General features: G+C 41.8%; 1 long non-coding RNA gene across 1 annotated transcript; it reads right to left on the reverse strand.

The window, feature by feature from the left end:
- Nucleotides 1-4,971: 4,971 nt before the first annotated feature.
- On the reverse strand, nucleotides 4,972-7,295 carry LOC146205684 (uncharacterized). Its single transcript, XR_014703211.1, has 3 exons — nucleotides 7,032-7,295; nucleotides 6,286-6,370; nucleotides 4,972-5,163 (listed from the first exon to the last, which is right to left on the reverse strand). It is a non-coding gene; the product is annotated as an uncharacterized LOC146205684 (long non-coding RNA).
- Between the last annotated feature and the right edge of the window lie 2,552 nt (nucleotides 7,296-9,847).

Here is a 9,847-nt window from a genome sequence, read left to right on the forward strand (position 1 = left end):
TCTGAAACGCGGCACCGTTAGGTTGGCTATCACTTTATTAGCCAAATGCTATAGAGACACAGACAGGAAGATAGCTGTTTCGCAAGGCTCGGGGCTGACGTGGTCGCCGTTGTTTACACAGTGGGCATCAAAACAGCGTTCATCATACCCATTTGGTGAGGTCGTCATTAGACGACCTCACCAAGTGGGTTTTCAGCATCTATACGCATTAGCGTATAGGTGCTGAAAACCAAAAGCAAACATAATAAGAAAACGGAACAGCGGTGAATTGCATACTAAAACAGTCTAAAACAGCACAAAAAACGAGGACACAACAAAGAAGAGAAGACTCGAGCGCTCGAGTCTTCTCTTCTTTGTTGTGTCTTTTTTTTTTTTTAGCTGTTTTAGTATGGATCTAAAGGAACATGCCCAGCTATCTGTTCTTCTAAGCTGAATTTCGAGGGCTCTTTTAGCAAAAATAAGGCGCATTTTAGACATAAACGTCGGAAACAGAAATATATTGGCACTAAAGTCGAAAGTAGGACCTTCATTTATTTATTTATTCTTTTACCCACAGCGCCACATGTGGCATTACAATGGGGGGTACAGTTCTACAAAGCATAAAAAAAAAAAACAGTTATAAAGACGATGCAAACACTTCATTGTCAGATATATGAACGCAGGATGAAGATAGGGCGTTCCATTCTCGAACAGTGTGTGAAAAAAAAAAACAAAAAAAAAAAACGACGATTTAAACAAGTTGGCTCTCGCTCTGAATTCACGCACTTGATAATCGTGATCGATTCTCTTGGATCTATAGTGTGGATAGAAAATGTACTTGTCCCTAGGAATAGCAGTTCTTTGGTGATATATATTGTGAAATAATTTTAGCCTCACTTTTTTCCTCGCTTCAAGGGGTTCCCATTGTAATTTCTGTTTTACGCTGGTCATGCTACACTCTAAAAAAAAAAAAATGGTGTGATCTTAGTCTTTTTGGGGGGTAAACTGCTTGTCGCTGAGCTAACACCTTTTTGGGGTAAGGTTACGCTGTGTCTTGAAGACTAAGTATTTATACCATTGCATGTAGTGTAACCAAGACCGACTGAAATACAGACCTGCACAAAAAACAGGGTTCTATGGGACCTCGTGCGCCAACTTTCGTTACCTTTCTCGTCGTTGAGGGCGCTCGGTTGACCTATTCGTCTGTCATTTTTATCATCATCAAATCATAAATTAATATAAACAAACTGTACCCAAATTAAAAAAAAAAATCTTTGCCCAAGTTATACTTCTAAAATTTTGCCTTTTTGTATTTTAGCGGAGAGTGTTTATTTTTTTAATGTTTTTCTCTCGCTAGAAGACATACCATGGACATACCGCGATTCCACTTTGTGCGACGGCACTGCAGTTCAGAACAGGTGCTTGTGCATTACAGCGTGGACAGATAAATAAACTATAATGACGAAGAAAAATGACATAGCTAATAGACCCTTCTTATCAACAGGTTTACAGTAGCGCCAGGTTACCCGTAGTGTTCGTTCCCTAGCGGCGAAGGCTATGAACTAGAAGGTGCGCGCTGGAGCAGTGCTATCTGTGCAGGTCTGTATTTCAGTCGGTCTTGAGTGTAACATTACGCTTCTGGTAGCATAAACTTGCACCTTCACAAGCAGTGTAACTGTATTCTACCTAGGCATAACGTTGCACCTTTCATAAAGGCCTATGTTTTAGTCTGTCGATGGCATAAGCATACCCTTGCATCAAAAGGGCAAGTTTGCACCTTGACAACGTAAACTTATCCTGTATGTACAGGTGCAAAGTTACCATTTTAGAGTATAAATTTATATTATGACAAAGAGCGCAAAGTTTTGCACCTTTATGGAGCAAGCTTATACCACCAGGAGAAGGATAACGTTGCCCTCCAAGCAGTTTAAAGTAATGCCATATTATATAGGGTATCTAAGCATCATCTTGTGGTATATATATGCTATCCACACAAGAGTACTATTACCAATCTGCATCGTAAACTTGGTCACTGGAAGCAGGAATAAAGCTAACCAATACATTTCAAGATTTTCTGGAAGGAAAGATTATGTTGAAACATTGCAATATCTTTGTGTCATCTGGAGTGTGACAGTGAGCAATGTTTCAGGTGAGGTAGGCTGTGTCATGTTGTGTTCAAGCCGTAAGTTATGTTGCAGAGTGAATAAAAAAGAATTTACAGAACAATCGGTTAAGATAACATACCATGGTGTTTATTTCACCTCATTATACACCGAAGTTGCACAAAGGACTGGATAATCTTCTCCGCACAGTCAAGGCAGGGATGTACCACGTATTTGACCTGCATAGAAAAGAGAACTTGTAATCGGTTACTCACGAAGAAAGTCTCACAAAACATGCTTATGGAGTAATTAATTCACATATAAAAATAACACTGCACAAAGGGCAAGTAAAAAGAAAGCCAGATGGAAATAGTGCACCAGTACAGGCTTCCAAGTGTTTATATAATGAGAATTGTGAACTCACACAATATATAGATCAATGAAAATTCTCCAAATCTGAGCTTTACCTGTGCCACTAACACGCACATAGACAACTAGCACATTGCAATCTCAGAAAAAATTGACAATATGCTCAATAAGACCCAATATACAATGAGACATATTCTTGCTAGGAGCAGGGTCAAGCCATAGGCATCACTGATGTTGGACTACCCAGAGGGTCATTTAAAGAAATATGAATGAAAACATATTGATAAAATAGAAGCTAGCCTAATAAAGGCAAAAGATGTTTTAAAAAACCCCTCCCTCTACTCGTTCATATGTGCAGTTCTCCTTTTTTTTTATCATTAGCTTTTTATGTTAAACTTTGTTTTATCGCCTTCACTTTCACCTTTGTTGTTTGCTGGTTTCCACTCCAACACCCAAACATTATAGTTTGCTTTCACACCTGACCATACCAGTGGTCTTGTTTCTAGTCACTATGGTCTCACCCTCCTAGAAAACACTGTCTCTGGTCCTTTATGACATTATCTTATGTTGCCTATATTGTTAATGTTTTCCTGAGACTACACTGTCTTTAGTCATCTGATCATCCATCACAAGTGACAACTGCAAATCTCTTCTTTTTTTTTTTTGGGGGGGGGGGGGGGGGGACGGGGACGGGGGGAGGTTCTTTTGTTCTTGCATTCGTTGTCATTTCTTATGAATATAACGAATGAAGCTTGTTCCTGCAGAGCTTGCTCCTGCAGGGGTATGTCTAAGGCCATTCTATTGTTTCTGCCTTTAGTGCAGTTTACATTCCTGGAAAAAGGCATGAATATACCACAGAGGCTATGCCTTATAAAATGCGGGATACCACTTCTGAAAGATGGAACATTTCATGCTAAAAGAGCAATGATAGCAAGGCACATCCAAAGCACCTTCTGCACATGTGCATTACTGCAGTGATGTCACAGATGCAGAATTATGTAAAGCATGGCAATAAAATGCAACTTTTACATAAGTTCATTGCTAGTTTCACACCACACATCAGCTTATGCCGATGCCATAAACTTCTCAAGACTGCCGTTTCACTTCAAAACTACATTATCTTGCTCAGGAGGCAAAAAACAATACACTTCAATACCCCTATAATTCCTTGAACAAACCACAAGGCTTGAGATTCTATGTATTGCTGCTTCATGTAATGCTCGCAGCACATGCAGCAGGAATAAAATTTCTCATAAACTGCAATTTGGCAGAACTGTCCACTGCTTATCTCTTTAGATGCCTAACTAACGAAATTGTAAATGCTGACCAATATTATACAAGAATGATTATTAAAAAGTGTTTACAACAAATTTCTCGAAGATTATGTTCTTTACCTTTACAGATTGCAAATCATAATCTATGAAGAGACATCCGTGCAGTCTCTGCCGGTGGGTTGTGCAGCAATGTGGACTTTGGGTACCTGGTACAGCTTCCGGATTAGACTTAATTATCTATTCTTTTTGTTTATAAGAGGCAATATGAAAACTGCAAAATTGAAGGCTATTAATGAGTGAGCCTAGGCCTAAAACCCTCCTAATCATCTATGTGGTCTAACATAATGAGCATCAAAAATATTCCTTTAAAAGCTTTGTAAGTTGGTTTTTCCACATTACATAACTAAAAAAGGGTGTTGCTGACATTTCTTATTCAGATAATATAGACATATTTTGTGTTTTTGATGATGCAGAAGAAGCTAACATGATTCTGGCAACAATACCAAGTGCAGCAACATTTTTTTACATGCAATGTGGGAAAGCAAGACAATAGTTTTCAAATATGCCTTTCCTTGTTCAATATTCTGAACTACATTGCTCTTTAAGAAAATTTAAGAACTGGGCTCACCTATAATATTGGGGACCCTCATTTCTGGTATATAATACTGCCCCCTAAAATTAAAATGCAAAAGTTAAGTTAATTTTGGTTGATTAGCCATTCAACCATTATCTTCTACCACAGACATGTCCACTGTGCTGCACAATACAGTTCTAATTGTACCGCAAATTTCATTTCATTCATTCTCCCTTTCTAGGCCCATAGACATGACATAAGGGGTGGGAGCATATATATATATATATATATATATATATATATATATATATATATATATATATATATATATATATATATATATATATATATATATATATTTGTTAAATGGTAGTGGTGGAACACAAGGAAAATACGCTGAGTACAAATGGCACAAAACAATATAAAGAACACAAAAGAAACAATAAACCTGAAAGTGCTAAAATACCGTCCATTACATATCACCTGCAGTACTTCATTTTTAGTTTCATTCTATTGTGGACATACCTAGCAACATAAGAGCATGTGAGTCAAACATGCTCTTATGTCAACATGTTCAGATCGATTACATACTGAAAAAATTCCTCCCTTGCTAACTTGCTCAATAGCACTGAATGGTTCCAAAATCAATATAATGCCAGGGCTATTGCTCCTCAGCATAGAAAAATATGCTCTTTGATAGACATAAAGCAACAATGAACAGACCACAATGCCACAGCTATGTCGAAAAATACATACCACACAAATCTTGCCGTAAGTAGTCGTCCAGCGCTGAAGAAAGCAGGTTGATCTTTAGAAGCAGGAGTAACAGCACTTCTACACCGTATTCCTCCTACTGGCAGGTACGCTGCAGCAAAGGTATCATTCATAACATTAGCATGATACTCGTAACTAGTACATACATAACTATAGTACAAAAAATAATCGCACCACACATGCCAAAACAATGACTCAAATATTTTGACAATGAGCTTAAAAGCTACAACTCCTGTTCCTAGATATATCTGTAACAATATCTGCCACCTCTTTACAGTCGAAATAACTGCTTAAATAAACTAGAATAGCAGATTTATGACAAACTGCTAGCACAATGACAATACTCATTAACTTCAATGAGGGAATATCTCAGTGCCAGTGAATTGTAGTAATGAGTATAACACAATGTCTGACAACAGAAACTACAGAAGGAAAAGAGTGTGTTGTTATTGGTCAGGCATAGCCTCCTTTCTATGGGTCAGGAGGCTGAAAAGTTCAGAATGGAAATAGCTGAGTAGAAACTATAGCAAATCCCCAAATGAAAAATATTAGTGATATAAAAATTTTCCTTACCTCGCTAACGAAAATTAGCACATTTAATCAAAATAGCTGTTTGGGCCAGTTGGTTCATACTTACACCCTAAAAGACCAGCGAAAAAAAAAAAAAAAAGAAAACAGGTACAAAAGAACACAAAACGTATTTCAGTGCCCGTCCTGTCATTTTTTGTTCCTTTGTCCCCGTAATTATTTTTTTTTTTGCGCTGGTCTTTTTATGTACCGATTACAAAAAGAAAGTCAGTCTTAAAGCAGAGAAGGGGTGACACATGGTTTGCTTCAATGCTGAAGACATCTGATCACCAGCTAACCCAGATTTTTCACTTGTTAAGCGATTTGATCGAGTCCAATATTTATTATCAGTCCTTAACATAAGTGATCAGCAAGTTAAATAACACTATTTACTCGCACATGCCCTCAAACACAATGAAACTCAATTGATAAGTCACTGTCTGGGCGTGCACCATATTGCACGGCATGAGCGAAAATGGCAACACGCAAGGAGACACACACATGGCACGCGACATAAATGTTCTCCGACGAGAATCCCAAGCAGTATACATTGAGGCAGATGTCAGTGATCAGCAATATGTGCCACAAAAGTGCGCGTGTCAATTTAAACGCCCCTTTCTGGACGGAAACAATGCTTTGGACTTACCAGCACGGATAGCAGAGACCAGTTTCAAATTCTTTGAAGAAACGACAGTCTACGTTCTTGCGCAGACGAGACGAAGGACTTGAGCCTGCAGCGAAAAAAAAAAAAAGCGTGAGAAATGTCTTTCCTGCACATTGCGTCACTGCGACAGTATACATGTACACGAATCGGCTCGGTCCCACCTCTGGTCTCGACGCCATCAGCTCAAAACTGCGGGGTTAAATCGGCGTTCTGAAAACGTGACTTTAGGATATCAAGCGCGCTGCCTTCGAACGTACAGGTTGCTGGCAAAAGAACCGTAAACTTAACCCATCACCCTGCATGCTCTCCCGCATTTATGGCAACGTTCCCGTAAAGCAGCAACAACAGACGATCAAAATCGATTGTAGGCAGCGAGCAAAAATAATGCGGCATGCAAACACGTCAATGCGTATCACCGGGACTGCATTAGCGCTCGTCAACGCATACTTTCGACCGCGGGATATGCTTGTGAGCGTCGTAGACGACTAAAAATGCACCATTAACATCCCGCAAAAAGGCCGTGACCATCTGAAAATTTTGGGATGCGCCGCTCCTCCAGTCTGAACTGAGGGAGTGGTATGCTCAGGTTGGGATCCAAGACGTCGTGCTCAGAGGCCGTTTCACAGACAAACAAGCAGCGTCGCGGACGTAAGCAATAACAAAACATGTTCAGGCCAAGTTAAATAGCAGAGAAAAACACGTAAAACGAAATGTAAAACGTCACTTACATGCGCGGCTGAAATTTGGCGCCAAGGATCCGTTGGAACACCACCACCGCGACGACCAGCCATCCGCCGTTTCATTCCGAAGTTCACACTTTCACGAAGTCGTTTCATAGTGAGGCATCGATGAGCGCACTCGATGAAATAATCGCTGAGAGCAACCGAACTTTTCTAAAAACACAGATGAGTACCAACGACAAAGAGCACGAACGCTGACTCGTGCGGCAATCGCCGTCGTCGTCTTCTCGGACTCGCAGAGTCGCAGGGAACGCAGGCAGGCTCAAGCAACTACGAACACGTGACGCTGTGTTGAGAATAAAAGCAACAAAACTAAAAAGCAACAGCTTCGCTTCTCGCCTCACCACCACTCCCCCCTCACCTCCCCTTTCTCCCTGTTTTGCAGCGTACACACTTGTCTGTCCGCAGCCTTGTATACATGGACTCGACAGCACCGGGTCGAGTAAGCGTCGAGTAAGTGAGGTCACCATTACTCGACCCGATTGGTGTCTACATGAACTCGCTTTCTAGCGAGTAAGTATCGTAGCGGCGCGTAGCGTCGAGATTTGTAGTTATTGTGCAAGTTTCTTACTCGTATTTGATTCCGTTGCCTTTTACTATTGAGAGCTTCGATCATTCTTTTTTATCGTTGATGAGGGCTAAAAAGCATTCAACTTCGCTGACGCTCCTCGCCGCTCCGGTTGCATTTTAATCCCAGAGTTCGCCATAACTCGACTCGCTGACTCGACAGCGTCTACATGCTTTTAGACAAGCGGGTCAAGCGAGTTAACCTACCCCCTGCTAGCGAGTTAACGCGACCCGCTCCGCGGCTATTTTACTCTACCCGACTGGGTATACATGAACCCGACAACTGGTTTTTTACTCGACAGGCTTACTCGACCCGACTCTGTCGAGTCCATGTACACAGGGCTCGCCCTTGTTCTGAGTTCGGCCTTGCTCCCTCCACGGTCAAGCTCCCGTAGGAGTCAAAAGACGGGACGACCAAAGGGTGTCGGGGGGGGGGGGGGGGGGAGGTGAGGGGAGAGGCACCGCTTTTTGTAAGAAGATAAGATGCTCCCAACTTCCGACGATTCCCTACCTCCTCCGGGGAAAAACGGGGGGTCCTTTTGTGGTAGCTCTTGAAAGGACATCGAACGGGAAGTAGAAACAGCCTCACCCAGCTTGAAACCGGTTACCATCATAAAAAAAAAAAGAAACAAGCGGCAAACTTTTTTTTGCTTGAGCTGCAGGGACGAAATGGTGTAAAGTCATGCGAAAGAGACTAACGTCTTCCGTGCGGGTGATTGCGCAGGGTATATTTAAGCCATGCGGTTTCAGATAGCATGAATCCCGAAGTTACCCTCCTTTTACACTCTTTTTTTTTTTAGAGTGTATAGTTTGATTACTATAATTTCCTGAAACATAGCGGGCAGCCAAGTTCTGAACTCTTTCTAATTTGAGCTTATCAACATTTGTCGGCGGATCCCATACAGTACATACTTATTCCAGCACGGACCTAATGTAAGTTTTAAAAAGCATTTAAAAGGCGTTATACAAAAAAAAATAATTATTCGCTAGTTTTATCGCATATTCTCCACTGAAACAGCGTGGTGCATCGGAGCTGTGATTCACTTGTTAGGCAGCGTGTCCTTGACAGTTTGTTTGGTTTCTTTGAGTGTGGCCCACCAGTAAAAATGTTATTAAACCTATTGCCAGCAGCTAATTAGTACTGATATGAAGTTACGTCGCGGAGGTACGCAGAAGAAAATAGGTATTTACCTAAAATACGGCCTGTAATTATTGTTCTACAGTCAGTACACACACACACACACACACACACACACACACACACACACACACACACACACACACACACACACACACACACACACACACACACACACACACACACACACACACACACACACACACACACACACACACACACACACACACACACACACACACACACACACACACACACACACACACACACACACACACACACACACACACACACACACACACACACACACACACACACACACACACACACACACACACACACACACACACACACACACACACACACACACACACACACACACACACACACACACACACACACACACACACACACACACACACACACACACACACACACACACACACACACACACACACACACACACACACACACACACACACACACACACACACACACACACACACACACACACACACACACACACACACACACACACACACACACACACACACACACACACACACACACACACACACACACACACACACACACACACACACACACACACACACACACACACACACACACACACACACACACACACACACACACACACACACACACACACACACACACACACACACACACACACACACACACACACACACACACACACACACACACACACACACACACACACACACACACACACACACACACACACACACACACACACACACACACACACACACACACACACACACACACACACACACACACACACACACACACACACACACACACACACACACACACACACACACACACACACACACACACACACGCGTGAGAGGTGGGACATGAAAGAGAAGCCAGCATGGAGCGCGGCTCGTCCAATTCTCTTTTGTTAGGTACTACACGTTTCGTGTCACGACAGGTTCAGTAGAAAAAGACGCACAACACTAATAGCCCGATATAATCTTAGCCAGCATGTGTGGCCCTTTGTTTTTTTTTTCTTGCCTTTTGCGTTTTCCGCGCCCTACAGTAACAGCTTTTT

The sequence above is a fragment of the Amblyomma maculatum genome, chromosome 1 (genome assembly GCF_055883805.1).
Source record: "Amblyomma maculatum isolate TAMU_Amacu chromosome 1, ASM5588380v1, whole genome shotgun sequence".
Lineage (NCBI taxonomy): Eukaryota > Metazoa > Arthropoda > Arachnida > Ixodida > Ixodidae > Amblyomma > Amblyomma maculatum.